Source organism: Muscardinus avellanarius, assembly GCF_963383645.1.
Source record: "Muscardinus avellanarius genome assembly, chromosome: 5".
Lineage (NCBI taxonomy): Eukaryota > Metazoa > Chordata > Mammalia > Rodentia > Gliridae > Muscardinus > Muscardinus avellanarius.
In genome coordinates this window covers 40,812,968-40,830,744 of record NC_137790.1, presented here as the reverse complement: position 1 = coordinate 40,830,744, position 17,777 = coordinate 40,812,968, and the positions used below count along the sequence as shown (strand labels likewise).

At 35.1% G+C, this 17,777-nt stretch overlaps 1 pseudogene across 1 annotated transcript; it reads right to left on the bottom strand.

Moving 5' to 3' along the window:
• Positions 1 to 11,037: 11,037 nt before the first annotated feature.
• On the bottom strand, positions 11,038 to 12,123 carry LOC308263784 (hsc70-interacting protein-like; annotated as a pseudogene). Its single transcript has one exon. The product of its transcript is annotated as a hsc70-interacting protein-like (transcript).
• Between the last annotated feature and the right edge of the window lie 5,654 nt (positions 12,124 to 17,777).

Below are 17,777 nucleotides of genomic sequence, written 5' to 3'. Positions count from 1 at the left end.
AAGAAGATTAAAAGGTGGATAAAATGTGGAGAATTCAACTACTATTTGAGATGCAGAAAAATGTTGGAACTTTACCTTTTGTTATTTTAAGTGTTTTTTTCTTGCATGGATAAAAATACTGCTGATAAATTGAGTATAATACAATTAATGAGTATAAAAATATCTTTGCTTATAATCCCAGCATTTGGGAGGCTGAGACAGAAGGATCGAAGGCTCATGATCAGCCTCATCTACTTAGTAAAGCCCTCTGCAACTTAGTGAGACCCTATTTAAAAAAATAAAAAATAGGGCTGGGGGTGTATCTTGGAGATAAATTGCCTCTGGTTTCTATCCCCTGTACTGAAAAAAAAAAAAAAAAGAATTGGCCAGCCAAATTTATATATTATCTTTCTCATGTCGTGTTATGTAATTATTTTTGTTAAGGCTATATTTTTTTCTTTCTTTATGTGATACTAGAGATGACGGTCAGGTAAATAATTTGCTTATATATGCTGGGCAAATACTCTACCATTAAGCTATATCCCCCAACACTCACTAAAAGCATTTTAAAAGATACATTGCAACAAATCTAATATTGCTCCTTTATCTTATTACTATTTCTGGAGCCTAGGATAATAGAAAGAAAAAAAAAAAGCCCACCAAATATCTATCCCACTCCACTCCTCTCTCTGAAATACTTTCTTTACTGGTAAAAATAAACAGACACTTGCTGAATAAAAGAAATGGAAAATCTGGGCATGGTGGTAAACATTATAATCCCAATATTTGGGAGACAGACAGGAGGATCACATGTTCCTGGCCAGCCTCAGAAATTAAGTGAGGCCCTCTGCAACTTAATGAGATACTGTTTCAAATTTAATAATAAAAAAAAGCTAGATATGTAGCTCAGAGGTAAAATGCCTTGGGTTCAATACCTAGTATCACACATAAAAAAAGGTCAGAAAAAATATGGTAACTGGACATGGTGGCACATCCTTGTAATCCCTACACTTTGGAGGCAGAGACAGGAGGATTGCTCAGGTTTGCAGCCAGCCTCGCTGGCTTAAGAGACCCTATTTCCAAATAAAAACATATAATAGGTCTGGAAGTGTAGCCCGGAGGTAGAAGGATTTCCAGGAACCTCAGTATCACAAAAAAGAGGTAAATGTTCTGAAATATAGCTAAGTAATGACCCAAGTTTATTTTAACTTAAATCTAGCTATTTATTTCTGTGTGACAAGTGTTCATGACCTTAGTTCTAAAGGTGAGAGGGAATAATTGGCATCAAATTTCAACAGGTATAGTATATCTCATTTTCTGTATGTCAAAACATCTGAAGAAAGTAAATCTAAATGACCTATAAATGTTATTTTTTTCTAAAGGTGAGGTGCATATACACTCATATTCTCAGGTTAGCTTTGAATTAATGGAAGGATAAGAATGCACTATATTAAACAACTGGGATCTTTGATGTCCTTAAATTATTTGTCAAAATTATAAAACTTTGATTTCCTAGGAGATGGCGACCAAGGAAAGCAGCACATATCAGTCCTGCTGACACTCGGTCTCTATTGCCATAAAAACAGCATTTTGATAAAAGAAAGAAAATAGCATAAATTTAAAAAGAGCATGGCAAGTGAAAGGCAGCAGAGAAAAAGGTAGTACGAAGCTCAGAGAGCAGAAAAGTATCCTGTCTACCAACAATGGCTGTGGCCATGAGATCCCTGGCAGTGCCACTATGCCTCACTGTGCTGGACTGCCAGAGAAACACAGGGAAAAAAATCAACCACTTAAAACACAGTAAACAGCTGCAGTTCATTAGAATTGTAAGCCATCATTTTCTCCTGTGCAAAAAAACAATAGCTACAACTTGTAGCAGTTGGTGGTGACACCATCCAAAAATTTAGAGCATCACTCTACAGCACTGTAAGTGAATCTGCCATCTCTGAGGGAGATTGCCCAGCTTAGCTGCAAGGATTTTCACAGGCAGCAATAAACTCACAGGGTCTGAGACTTTGTGGTTCAACTCGGTGAAGGTGGGGATGGAGTATGCTATTGGACATAGCAGAAACTCAGATTAGCAGACAGCACCCAGGGAAAATCAGGCAAAAAGGGCTACAGTTCCCAGGGCTCAGAGGCCTAGTATGACTTCCTAGATCATCATAGACCACCCAATCATGGTGAATGGAGAGAAGTTAGACAAACCCAGCCCTACCTGTGGAGAACAGGGACTCTTATGTATACACTGGGTTTGGTCCCAGATGCACATGTGGTCTATGCAGTCAGGGAGAAACTCAGGCTTCACATCACTGGAAAGCATGGAGAGAGACCTACACTTAATACTAGATCCAGCCCCATTAATACCAGCTATCTACATAAACTAAGAGGCACTCAGAGAACCAGGCTTGCAGCAGGAAAAGTGTCCATGGCATTTCATATCTGCACAGAGAGAGACTGCAGAGGCCAAGTCTGCTGAGTATTCATATATTTGTAGGGTCACATTATTTTGTTGCTTTTTTGTATGTGTGTGTTTCTATGTTGTTTGTTTGCCCTCTTCCCCAACCGCTTCACAACCCTTTTGTTTTGTACATACCTACTCTCTTCTCTTCATCTCCCTTCTTTTTTTTTGTCTTGTATTAAATCCACTTTATATCCCTATACTAAATACTGTACATTGGTTATTAGAATCCTACAACATATTCACTATCTCTAATCTCTGCTATATACTACCTTACCAAACTCATACTCTCATTCTATTCCAGTCTTTCTGTGGCTTTATTCTATTCTTGTGTTTATGGCAAAACAAATAAAGACAGCTCAAGGAGAGAAAACTATGGGCCTATATCATCAATGAACTTGGATGCAAAACTACTAAACAAAATACTAGCAATATGGAATCAAAACCACATCAAGGAGCCGGGCATTGTGGCACACACTTATAACCCCAGGATTTGGGAGGCTTAGACATAAGAATCAAATTTTGAGGACAGCTTCAGCTACTTAGTGAGGCCCTTTACAACTCAATGAACACCTGTTTCAAATTAAATATATAAAAATAGCGCTGTGGGTATTACTCAGAGAAAGAATAGCCCTTGTTTCCATCCCCAGTATTGCAAAAGAAAACAAAAAAACATCAAGAAAATCATACACCATTACCAAGTAGGGTTCATCCCAGGGATGGAAGACTGGTTTAACATATGAAAATCAATCCATGTAATCATCACATAAACAGAATTAAAGATAAAAATAAAATGATAATTTCAATAGATGATGAAATAGCATTTGACAAAATTCAACACCATTTATGATAAAAGCACTGCAGAAAATCAAAGTAGAATGAATATAACTCAACATCCAAAAGGCAATACACAACAGGCCCACAGCTAACATCATATGAAATGGGAAAAAAAAAACTGTGAGAATTCCCTCTACAAATGAGAAAAGACAAAGGTATTCATTATTACCACTTCTTTTCAGTAGAGTAATTAAGACTCTAGCAGAGCAATAAGGCCAGAAAAGAAAATCAAAGAGTAAAAATAGGATAAAAAGAACTAAAACTATTGCTATTTGCAGATGACAGGATACTATACTTAGAAGACCCAAAAAATTCATTCAAAATGCTTATGGAACTGATCAACAAGTTCAGAAAAGATTCTGGATACAAAATCAAGCTTAGAAAGTCATAAGCTTTTCTGTATGCCAACCATAAATTCAGTGAAAAAGAAATCCAGAAAATAATTTCATTTATAATATACTACAAAAAATAAAATACTTAGGAATAAACCTAACTAAGGAGGTAAAAGACCTCTATAAAGCAAATTATAAAACATTAAAAAAACAAAGAAGATCTTAGAAAATGGAAAGACATTCCATGTTCTTGGATAGACAGAATAAATAACATAATGGCCAGTCTCCCAAAAGTTATCTATAGATTCAACAAAATATATACTAAATTACTAAGGTCATTCCTCACAGACATAGAAAAGCCAGTCCTTAAATTTATTTGGAACAACAACAACAACAAAAGAATAGCTGATCAGTTATCAGCAGTAAATCCTATACATGAGGAATCACAATACTGATATTAAACTATACTACAAACACACAGTAATACTAGCAGCATAGTACTGGCACAAAAACAAAGTCATAGATCAGTGGAGCAGAATAGAAGACTCAGAAGCAAAAAAAAAGAGCTATTGTAAAGCAAAGGAAACTATCAAGAAACTCAACAGAGAGTCAACAGAATGAGAAAAAAATTTGTCAACTATTTCTCCGATAGAGGTCTAATATCTAGAATATACAGAGAACTCAAGAAACTCACCACTAAGAAAACAAATAACCCAATCAAAAAATGAGCAAGTGAACTAAATAGACACTTCACAAAAGAAGAAATTCAAATAACTAATAAATGTAAAAAATTATGCTTAGCATCATTAACAGTGAGAAGCAAATTAAAGCTACCCTGAGATTTCACCAAACTCCAACTAGAATGGCAATCATTCAAAACACAAACATCAACATATGCTGGTGAGGATGTGGAAAAGTGGGTACTCTAACACACTGTTGGTAGAACTGAAAATTAGTGCAACCACTTTGGAAAACAGTATGGGGATCTTCTGAAGAATAGAAACAAACCTACCATATGATCCAGCAATGTCATTTCTAGGTATCTACCTAAAAGAATGAAAACAAAACTACCAAACTAATACACGTATAGCTATGTTCATAGCTGAACAATTCATAATTGCCAAACTATGGATTCAGCCAAGAATGACGTCAACAGATGAATGAATTACAAAACTATGGGGTGTGTATATAATGGAATTTTACTCACCCATAAAGAAGAACAAAATTATGTCATTTTCAGGAAAATGGATGGAACGGAGGGACATTATGCTAAGTGAGGCTAGTTAGTCACAAAAAGTAAGAAATCAGATGGTCTCCCTAATATGCAAAAGCTAGGGAGAAAAAGGGTCATAAGAGGAATGCTAGACAAAGGAAGAGAAACCATAGATGAGTAAATAATGAGGCCTAACTGAGGGTAGTGGGGTGGAGAGAGTCCCAAATGCACATGATGTACATTTACAAGCATGTCATAGTCAATCACTAAGCCAAACATGATAAGGAGGAGAGGGGAAAGAAATGGGAATGAAATTGGAGGAGGACCAAATAAGTGATGTGTGTATGTCTGCTTCTACTATCTTTTACCCCATTAAGATGTATGACTATAATGTACAAATAAAAATTTAAAAATTATAAAATTTTGAATATTTATTTCTAAATTATATATTTAGATATGTACATTTATTTATTTTATTTTTATTGATGCAATCTAATTTTATATCATAGAGAGATTCAAAGTGATACATTTATATATGTATTCGTCACTTGGTGTGTTTCTTTCTAGATTCCACCCTGCTCTGCCTCATCTTCTCCATACTTGTTAATGAGATTGATAGTTATACCTTCATATATGCACATAACACCATTTTGTTTCCTTCCCCAATATTCTTTTTTATCTATTATTATTGGTGCATTGTAATCATACATCTTGATGAAATTTCTGGAGATGGAGGCATACATGCACACAGTACTCTCTGAGCCCTCCTCTAGTTCACACCTTTCTCCCTTTCCCTCTCCACCTCACCCCTATTCCACACAGTGATTAGCTTTGATAAGTTTGTGTGTGTGCAAACTTAAGATTTTTTATTTTCAAATCTAATTTGCTAGCCAGGTGTGGTGGCTCACGCTTGTATTCCCAGCATTTGAGAGAGGCTGAGACTAGAAAATCAGTTTTATGGACAACCTCAGCTATTTAGCAAGGCTCTTCCCAACTCAGTGAGACCCTGTCTCAAAAATCAACAAACTGAAAAATAAGGCTAGGGATGTAGCCCAGAAGTACATTGTCCTTGGATTCTATCTTCCGTACCATAAAAAAAAAAAATCTAGTTTGTTGTAAAATAAAAAAAAATAAGAAAAAAAACAATGCTTAAGCCATACCTTCAGAAAATACTGAAGAAATATAGAGTAAAATTAATTGAACATTTTTATTGTGTCTTGAATGATTTCAATCCTTTCTAAACTGTATCTGTCCATTGAGGTGTTTCCCCTCTAACCTTCTCCAGCTTCCCTTACTTAGGCCCCCTATTTCATTCCAATAAGGTTTCTTTTTCTTTTTCTGGAGTCCATCCTATGTCCCAATTTCTCCCTAGCTTCCCCACTTAAAGGAGAACATCTCATTTTTCACTTTTTGTGATTTGCTAACCTCAGCATAATATTTTCCAATTCCATCCATTTTCCTGCAAATGACATGCTTTTGCTCTTTCTTATGCCTGTGTAGAATTCCATTGTATGTATCCCATAATTTTGTTATGTATTCATCATATGTTGATGGACATTTTGGCTTGTTCCATAGTTAGGCAATTATGGGCTGTGCTGCTATAAACATAGGTATATGTACATTACAATGATAGTCTGGTTTCAATTCTTTTGGGTCGATACACAGACATGGCATTGTGGTATCATAGGTAGGCTCATTCCCATTCTTCTAAGGAAACTCCATACTGTTTTCCAAAGTGGTTGTGCTCATTTGCAAACCCATCAACAATGTATCAGAATTTTCTACTTTTGTACATCCTCACCAGTATTTATTATTGTTTATATTTTTAATGATTGCCATTCAGTTTGGGGTTGAACACTAAAATAAAATTACATTAAGTGAAAAATAAATTATACATGTCACCGGGTTATGAAGGAACTTTCCAAATTTCAATAATTTTGCTATAATCACAAGCAGAGAAAGTTTGAATTTGGAATTTTCAGTATGTACTTGTCTTTACAAAACAATGTCAGAAATATTTTCTTAAGGTAATGGATTGTCTTAAGCCAGGAAATGTGTGCATATATATGTCAGTGTGTATACATATTTACATATAATATGTTTGTAAGAAAGATGGGAAAAATAGTAAATAAGGTAACTGAAAAGTGGTGTTCAGAGAAATTAAACATTATTATCTCAAGTAGAGAGGGTTCAGGATATATAAACAAGGATTGATCAGTATTCTAGAACATGAGAATTCTCAGAAGCAGGCTAAAGGAGAAGATAACTCTTTTGCTAGTTAATAAGAAATAGGAAATAAAAACAAAGAGACAAAAAAGCATAACAGAGAGAGAGAGGATTTGATCTGAAATGTGAGTTTTGATGGACCTTTCTCTTCCAGCAATAATTAATTGCTATATTTTTGCAAGCAATCACTTGATTCTGTAGCATAGTCTTTGCCCCTTCAGGTACATACTTGTTTGTTTGTTTTTTTCTTTTACAGATACCTGTGCTAAAATTATAGTAGCTTCAAAAAAGAATGATCAAATTTGGGTGTGCATATGTGAATTATGAAATATAATCAAAATTATTTAAAAATTGATGGTAAAAATACAATAGGAAAGGTACAAATAAATACAGCACAAACAATTAAAACTGCATCTCACATGACACAAGAACAACTCACAGAATGTTCTGTTAGACAGAAATTATAAATTATAACTATTTTTAATGAAACATAGTCATTGAAGCTTGGATAAATTACATCAATTAGAAACGATTAGAATAAAATATAAACAGTAGGTAGGTTATTTAAACTTTTATTTTTTTAATATTCTCTTTTTTTTTGCATGAATCATAATGCAGGTATCTTTAAATTGACCTAAAATAGAGCAAAGTCTTTCAATAAACCAATTCTTTAAGCATCAAAGCTTTAAAGATAATAATCAACAAGAATTCCATCAAATAACCCTTTGAAAGAATAAAGTGCATAATGAGAATTAAAAGTTTTAGCAATATCCATTAGGGTATTCTATTGCACCATTGATTCCACTAGTATCAATTCCTTTCATTTAGCTGAACTCTTGAGTGTTTATTGGAAAGGACTAATAAACTACAATCAATGTTCTTTTTAACCTCACAAGGGTGACTTTAATGAATTAAATGCTCTTTCCTCTACCTTCCATTTGAAACACATAACTATTAAGAATATCTCAAAGTGGAGACTTTTTAAAATCTCTTCTCTCAAAACTAAAAGCAGGAAAAAAACATGAATATAATTGGCTTGTGATTAAAAATAATGGCATTTCTCCCAGCAATCTCTGAGGATATATGACTCCCTCTGAGGTTCTATGAAAAAAATCAAATCAGTATATTATAGGCATTTTTTGCTGATCATAAATAAATTTGTCTAAATTTTATTGAGGCACTAAGATGTGCAGTTTCTAAAGAGTATATACATATATATGCATAAACTATATATAAAGAAGTAGTTAAATAGATAAATAAATTTAAAAATTGCTTATATGCCCAAGACCAGTCCTCTGAGGTGTTTGGTAACTGCAGAGTAAATTTGTTTGAGACTGATGATCTTGATGTATCATGTCTTGTTTGAGGGTATTCTGTCAATACAACAAAAGGCAGATCTATTGTGTCTATATTTAAAGATAAAATTAAAACATTTATAAAATGGTATAAACTGTCTCACTGAGATTAATTAGTTAATTAATGTTGTTCTTGTATTAGGGATTGAATACAGAGATGTTCTACCTCTGAGCTATACCCTGAGTCCTATTTCATTACTATTATTTTTAAAAAAATTTGAAACAGAGTCTCTCTAAGTTGCTGAAAGGCCTTGCTAAATTACTGAGGCTGTCCTGTAATTTTATTCCCGTCTCATCCTCCTAAGTACTAGGATTACAGGTATGCACAACCATACCTGGTTTAGACTCAGATTTATTAAAAGAAAAGCATGCAGAGATTATAAAATTATTACTGTTTTCATCTTCATTTTATTTTTTATTTTTTATTTTATTTTTTATTTTTTGTGGGTCTGGGGATGGAACCCAGGAGCATTTGACCTCCAAGCTATACCCCCTGCCCTATTTTTTATTCTTTATTTTGAAACTGGGTCTCATTGAGTTGCAGAGGGCCTCACTAAGTAGCTGAGGCTATTCACGAACCACGATTCTCCAGGTCTCAGCCTCCCGAATGCTGGGATTACAAGCGTGTGCCACCACGCCCGGCTCTCATCTTCATTTTAAAATCAAATTTTCTATATAAAAAGTATGTTTTAATAACTAATCACAATGCTTAAACCATACCTTCAGAAGATACAGAAGAAAAATAGAGTCAAATTAATTGAAATTTTAAATTTTTATTGAATTATTTGAATCCTTGTAAACTGTATTTGATAATATAAACTCAATTATTTTCTGCTTGATTCCAAATGATGGTATTTTGTTGAGTTGTGATTTTTCCAAATTCACCTTAAAATATTTCCATTAAAGGTAATTTGAGAAATATTAATGCTTTATTTTTAGATTATATGTCTAATTTCAAAATAGAACACTTTCTAGTATATGACTACCAATGTACCAATAAAAAGACTGACAAAAATAAAAAAGAAGTATAAAATAATGACTTACAGGCATCCAACAAATACATTTAGTAAAAAATTCTAGTCAAAATCACAGCTCCCAACACTCATTTCTTTTGTATAGGGAGGTATATAATTTATAAATCACTTTTGGAATTTAGTCGGATTGATTTTTTTTAATTTGAATTTTATTTTATTTTTTTGGTACGCTGTAGATTCATATTATAGTCTAGATCATATTGACAATGGCATACATTCACATAGTACTTGGTGTCTTTCCCCCCTGTTTCCCCTTTCTCCCTCCCAACAATGAGTGTCCAGGTTGACCACGCTACATTCATACTTATACACATACTTGAATGTAGCTCCTCCATTAATCAGCCTCAGCCTTATTCTTCTCCTACCCTTCCTTTCTAGCTTTGATAAGGCTTCTGCCCCATCATCTGGAGTACTTCTAGCATCCCTAATACTCCCTAGTTTGGGCATATTACAGAAAACATATGTCCCTTCTTTTTCTGTGCTTGGCTGATCTCACTTAACATAATGTTCTCCAGGTCTATCTTCTTGCAAATAATGTGATCTTCTTCTTCTTTATTGCTTAGTAGAAATTCATTGTGTGTATTTCACCTACGTTGGTTCCACATTTTGGCTGTTACAAATTGTGCTGCTATGAACATGGGTATACATATATTACTGTAGTTTTCTAATTTCAACTCCTTTGGAAAGATACCCAGGAATGATATATATATAGCTAGATCCTATGGTGTATTCATTCCCAGTTTTCTAAAAAATCTCCATACTGATCTCCATAGCAGCTGAACTAGTTTGCACTCCCACCAACAGTGTAAAAGAGTTCCTCTTTCCCCACATCCTCACCAGCATTTGATGTTATTTGACTTCTTTATGCTTGCCACTCTGATTGGAGTTAGATGGAATTTCAGTGTAGTTTTGATTTGCATCTCCCTGTTGGCTAATGATATTGAGCATTTTTTCATGTCTCTATTGGCCTTTTAAAAAAAAATCTCTTCTTTTGTGAAGTATCTGTTCAATTCAGTTGCCAATTTCTTCTTTCTTTCTTTCTTTCTTTCTTTCTTTCTTTCTTTCTTTCTTTCTTTCTTCTTCTGTTTTTTTTTTTTTGGTGGTCCCAATAATTTTATTGAAATAATCATCAAAACAAAGCATTTTAAAAGACAAATCAAAATGCCTCAGTAACTGTATATCCATCTCAAATGTTACCTAAATAAGATTTATAATCTTTCCACTAATAAATTTCATTCATATCAGCAATAAACTTCTATACTGTAGTATCTTCTTTGCTCAATATCAAAGGAAAATCCAAAATGACTAGTAAAGAAAAATGTAGGAATTAGCACCTCCTTCTAATTTGGTTGAAATATTTTTAAGATTTAAAAAGTGTTTAAAGTTTATAATTCCTAGTAGGAAAACATTATCGGATGAATACCCTAATGGCAAGCCACTGTAAAATGCTTCAATTGCATTGGTGCACAGGGGTAGGGATTATCTTCAAAGCATCCCAGCTCTCCTGATGAGGTCAGAAGTACACTGGTTTGTATTATTGCGACATCCATTAAGTGATGGTCTACACTGCTTTTCCTTCAGGAAGGGCTTTGTAAAATGGGGATTACGCTTGAACTCCAAATTTTGCTGACAATTTGCTGATGAGATTCATAACCTTTGGGTTGCTCTGGTGTTTTAACATATTTTCTGGGTTCTGGGCCACATCCCAGAAGGCCACCATAACTTCTGGATCCTGCATAGTTGCAAGAACCTCAGGAGCACTAAGAATTTCATTGAGCCCAGGCATCCCTGCCATTCCAGGCATTCCTCCAGAAAAATTACCAGGCATTCCCCCAGGAAAGCCACTTGGAAAAGAGCAATACTGAGCTCCTACTTGTCCTCTGGCTTCTTCTTCCCGCTGGGCTCCCTCCTGTTCTTCTCTAGCCTTTTAAACCCTTTCTGTTCTTTCTTTGATCTCTTGCTCTTCACATTTCAGCTCACACTTCCTCCAATGTTCAGCAATTTTCTGGGCTCTCGGTTGGACTTTTCAGCATTGCACAAGCATCCTCATCATAATCCAATTTACAGGCAAGGGCAAGATCATGGGCTGCTTCTTCCCAATGGCCCAGAAGTCTATGTGCTTTCCCTGGCCATTTGTAAGGCTGAGCTGAATCAGGATTTATGTCAATGTCTCTGTCACAGTCTGAAATGGGAGCATTTGGCTTCTGTAATTTGATGAAGATCCTGGCTCTCTTGGCATAGAGAATGGCCAAGCAAGGGTTCAGCTTGATGGCATCTGTGAACAAGTCAATGGCTTTCTGTAGTTCACCATCATTTAGGGCATCAATGGCAGCCCCTTTCTTTTCATTTGCTTGATCCATCATCTCCTCCATTATCTCTATATTCTCATCTCTCATTTCTTGAGGATCATCAGTATCTGGTTCAATTACACCTTCATTATTAAATTCTACATCACTTTCCTCATTCAATGGCTCATCTGTCTTTATGTTTTCCTCTTTCTTCTTGTTATCAACATTTTCTTCCTTGATATTTTCTTCTTATTTAGCTTTCTGAATAGCAGGTGGTACTTTACCCCCATGCTCTACACCCACTCCCGCAGGAAGCCCAACTCCTCTGAGTGCAGGACGCTTGGGTCCTGCTTACACAGCTTCACAATGGCTCGAAGCTCGCTCACTTTGCTGAGGTCCATGGCGGGGAAGGCAAGCACCTGATCTCAGGCCCAGGCACTGCTCAGCGGGACCCCACAAGGGGGCGGCTGCCTGGAGGCCAAACAGATTTAGTTGTGTCCATTTCTTGATTGGGTTATTTGTTTTGCTAGTGTAGAGTCTTTGGCTAGTAAAGATATTTTTCCATTTTGTAGGCTTTCTCTTTAGGTTCTTGATGGCTTCCTTCGATGAGCAGAAACTTTTTAGTTTGATGTCATCCCACTTGTTAATTTTTGCTTTAATTTCCCGCACTTTGGAGGTCTTGTTGAGAAAGTTACTACCTGGGCCTATATCTAGGAGTGTTGAGCCTATGCCCTCCTCTAATAACTTCACAGACTTTGGTCTAATTTCCAAGTACTTCAGTTCATCTCGAGTTGATTCCTATTGCATGGTGAGAGGTAAGGATGTAGTTCCATCTTTCTACAAATGGACAGCCAATGGCGACTGTGGGATGCAGCACATCTCATTAGCTAGAACAAATAAAATTCAACTCCTGAGAAGGCAGCATCTTGACAATACAAATAAACAAAGCAGTGGAAGATATTCATGAACAAAAACATGAACAGTAACCATGGCAGAAGGAAATCCAAAGTTCTGATTATGAGAACTACTGCAAAGAGCTCGAGCATGCAACTGACCTGGTATGGTGGCCAGCAGAGCTCCAAAAAGTTCTGACAAGAAATCCAAGAACTTGAAGTGCAGAAATTGGTGGCCGAGTTCCAACATCTTAAATGACTAGCACCATGCTTCATCAATGCAGAAAAAGATCCAAAAGCCCATGCTCCAACCAGAGGCAGCACCTGCAATAGCACACTGTGCCCTCCAGAGACCTAGCGGGAGGAGAGCAAGGTTACCATGTTGCATTACTTGGTACTTAGTGGAAGACCACCCAGAGCAGCCATTGGACACCAGGGTGCTAAGACCTGGATTTTTAAATTTAGAATTGAGTTTATCATCTTATCTTTCCCAATACATGCAGTCCATGAATTTATTGGAATCTGGTGGTAAATTGGAGTTTCTCACTAAAAATTCCAGATTTTTACAAATTAGTACAAAATAGTGTGTGTGTGTGTGTGTGTGTGTGTGTGTGTGTGTGTGTGTGTAACTAGGGATTGAACCTAGGGGCATTTTCCCTCTGGACTATACCCCAGCTCTATTTTATTTATTATTTTAAAACAAGATCTCACTAAGTTGCTGAAGGCCTCACTTCTTTGATGAGGATGGCTGCAAACCTATGATCCTCCTTTCTCAGACTCCCAAGTACTGGGATTACAGATGTGTGTATTATCATCATGTGCTGCTAGAAATTTTTAATAACTAGTTCTTTCAATTACTTCTTCCTTCAGACTGCTAACATTTGTATTTAGGGTCCTGAGCTACTAATTATTGTAATGGAGATATATACATTATATATAATATATATTATATATATAAATGGATAAGATCTACATCAAATATACATTTAAAAGAAAATATATTAAATATGTTATCCATGTATGATTAATGTGGGTTGTGCTTTCTCTAAATATAGAGAATTAATATGAATTGTTATAATCTTGAAGTAATAACATGAAACTAACATAATGTACCAAATATGTTAATAATTAATTCCAAAGAAAACTTTCAAGGACATTAAACACAAAGAATAAGGATTATCATGGAAAATTAGCTCATTGAAATTGAAAAACTTCATCTACTTTCCATGAATAAATATCACTGGGATGACCGACAGAAATATAAAATTCTATCCATCCTGAATAATAAATGTTTAAGAAAACTGTTATTTGGTATAATATAAACCTAAGTCTATGAGTTGGTAATTTTTGGGAAGCTCTCAACAATTTTTTCAAAGATGGATTTATCAGTCTTTAGTTTTTTCTAATGCTTTCTTCTCCTCACACTGCCTGTTCTTGCCTTTAGGGAAGGATATTAGATGGTTAGAGCATCCTGAGATTTCTAGGGAATGGCAACTGTAATAAGTGAATGCCCCTGGTTAACCCCTCTTGCTGTGTCTGTGCAGAAAGACTGATTCAGAGTTGTGATAAGGTAATGATTCTGCCTTTTGTTATTTCAGGCCATACCCTGCATATGTTCCCTTTTATCTTAGCAGGCCAATAATCCATGAACTACAGTGATGTCAGACAATGTTGCTGAGTCTGTGTTGAGCAGGGCGAGATGGTAATAGTAACTAATGGTGCATTTACTATATCTAATAGAGCTGAATATTTAATCCACCCCTCAATAAACTTGCATTTATATAAGCTATTTAATCTGTGTGTGTGTGTGTGTGTGTGTGTGTGTGTGTGTGTGTGTGTGTGCATGTGTTCATGGTCTGGGTTGGTAGGCCTTTAAAACACAACAAAATATGGACAAAATCCATTTCACAGCAAATATCTCTGCTTTCGTACTTCTTTACATTGTTTCTTCACCTTACACACAATAGACACGTAGACATTTTCTCTATTACTTGAAGTGGAAAATTAAAATCATAGATTTGGTCCTATATTGCTACCAAGGCAGTAATATCTTTGGTTTTAAAAACAGTCCCAGAGGAAGTGCTGGGAATATTAGTTTGGCAAATTAATACAGTCCTCAGCATGCACACTTCTGAAGGGAAAGGGTCTAGAATAATGCAATTTGCATCATTAGTCAAGGAACGAACAGCTTTTCTTACACTTTGTGCCTGGATTTAAACAAATGAGCCCATTGCAAATACTATAAACCATTTTTGATGGTTTTATAAAACATATTCATGTTGTACATAAAGATTAGATGAATTATGTATAATATAAACAACCTACTCATGTGTGTCTTACATTTAATATATATTAGATAAACTGATATTTTTATTTATTCCATAAATATCTTACTTCTCTCAGCTAGGAGAGTGGGTAATAGAGAATACATTGACACAGAGGACCCTTTGAAATCAAATGCACAGGCTATGTGTAAAGGCGCTGTAGATGGTAATGAGAGGTGCGCTAGCCTGGAGATTGTAAAAATATTTGGGAGTATTTAAATGAATGGTGGGAAGAGAAAACCTCACAGATGATGTGACAGTAGATCTGAGGTTTGGAAGCGTACCTAATATACCTCCAGTTGGTAAAATAAAGAAAGATCCCAAGTGGTCAATAATGGAAGAATGGACATAAAGTGTAGTTAGAAAGTTATTCTGATAGTCCAGAAGGGAGACGGATAAAGTAAGCCCACAGAGGTGAAGAAGATAATGAAGCAAGAGGTCCACTCACTAAAGGCTGTGAAAAGATGTAAGAAAGTAAAGGAAATGTCAGCTTGCACTCACTACCGAGTAGAAACCGGAAACATTCAATGCAATGCATGTGGGACATGTGAAGAAAATTTAAGAAACAAATTGTTTCTTGCGTCATTTTCCCATACATATAATTAGGACTTTTGTTTTTTAATGAAGATTCAACCATATAATAAATATTTAGTGAAAGTTCCCTGTATGAAAATTTCCATCCTGGATGCTGGCATTTAGAAACTTTGAAACAGATTTCCCTGGTCATATGGAATTTGCATCCTAGCAGAATTTCATTGACATTACTTCACTTTAGGCCTAGAAGATAAATCAATGCAGGGCATTTAATTTAGAAGATTTTGTGCTGCAATAACAAATAGAATCTACTTCCATAGGACTTTTACCTAAGAGAGTAATGATTTATTTGTTCTTATAAATAAGCAGGACCCCCAAACCTATGGTTACGGAGGAAAGATCTGCCGAAACACAAGTCTAAGAAAGTTTGACAAAAAAGAAACACTATGAAATTATTTTAAGCAAAAAATAACCTCTGAAAAACTTATTTGTTAGAAAAGATAATTGTAAGGGAAATTCTAACTAAATCTTTTCCCAATGATTCCCACCAAAATTCATCTAGTAAATAAGTCACCTGAATTTACTGTTTTTATTGTAAATATTCTAATAAGAGTACCTGCATTAAACTAACACAACCAAACTTCTAGTCTCCCTGTACTACCTAAGTACAACAGGAATAAAACAAAATGCATATACCTAATTTTATGATGCATATCTATGTACACATAAATGAGATATCATTTCTATTTCTTGATCCTAGAAGCTTTCTGTCAGATTTTTTTTTCAAGTACATCAAATACAAAAGAAAAAAAATCACTTTTTTCAGACCTCAGGCCAGTGACTCAGGTGAAAAGAGAAATGAAACAAAGACTCCTTAATGGGAGAATAAGAGCTTTTTCATCATTCTTGGTCAAGCTTTGAACCATTTATAAAAAGTGATTTATTTTTTCAGAAAAAAAGCATACAAATTACTCAGTAGAGAAAAGATAATTGAAGAAGTAAATTTTGGGAAGATGGACACCCAACTATGTGGTCTTTCGAATCATTACACATGGCATACCTGGATGCTAAGAAATTGCAAGGAAATTTTAAAAGATATATAGAATCTCCAAAGGTGCCTCTATTTCTCAGTTGTTTTTACTGATGAGACATATTTTCTCAAAGCACATTGTGGAAACATTCATATACCCTTGAAGCTAAGTGAGGATTTTGCACAACAAAATGTCATTGAGTATTTTTTTTTAATGCTGTGGTGTTGGGGATTGAACCCAGGGGTGTTTTACTTCCCAGCTACACCTCATTTTTTTTAATCTATTTTTGTTGTTGTTGTTGTTGTTTGGAAACAGGGTCTTCCTTGGTTGCTGGGAGCATTACTATTTTGCTGAGGCTGTCCTCCGGACTGAGACCCTCTTTTCTCAACTTTTTGAGGATTACAAGTGTGCAGCACTACAACCAGCTTCATGGAGTACTTTTGTGAGTTCACTAAACGGCTACATGTCTTTACCCTGTTTGTCCTACTTACTATGTAGATGATTGAATCCTGAATAATTAATAGATTTGCCTATAAGTCTTATTCATCCACTGATCTCTGTTCAACAATTCCTAAGTCTGCTCCTGTTCTCTGATGAGTATCTGTTTGCCTTAAATATCCCTTTTCCCAGGCGAGTTAGCTGTCAATGACTAGTCCAGGAGGATTTACACATGTTGAAAAGAAGTAAACTCTGACATAACCTCCCAGGGGACTAGATTAGGCAGGGTAAAGATGTCAAAATAGCAGAGTATGTAAAATATTCAAATTTAAAAATCTTGTGATAGTACAGTGTACATATTTTGCACAAATTCATAAAATAAAACAAAACGTTGTATAATACGTGTACAGGAAAATGCCTTAAAACACTGCTGTATCGTGTAGAGTGAGATCAACAAGCAAAAATTAATGGGATCCCTTTTATGCTCTTTTAGCTTTCTCCTGGGTCTCTCCTGATGTTAATGTTTAGATAAGATTTTCCTAAGTAAGTTTCAAAATGAAACATGAAGAATGAGCACAAGTGTTTTTGTTCATTATCAAATAGATTCTTAGATTAGTTGCGGATGAATGCTTTTTAACATCAATACTATATTTAGGTGCTCAGTACAAAAGGTCATTCCATAAGCTCTGCTTGATATAGTGATTTGTCTTACTTTTGGCGAATTTAGAATTCTCTTGCTATATTAAATGACTTAATTTTTCCTGGCAATTCTACTATTAGACAAAAGAAAATTATACCCTTCTCATAATATCTTTAAGAGGCTAACATTCACATA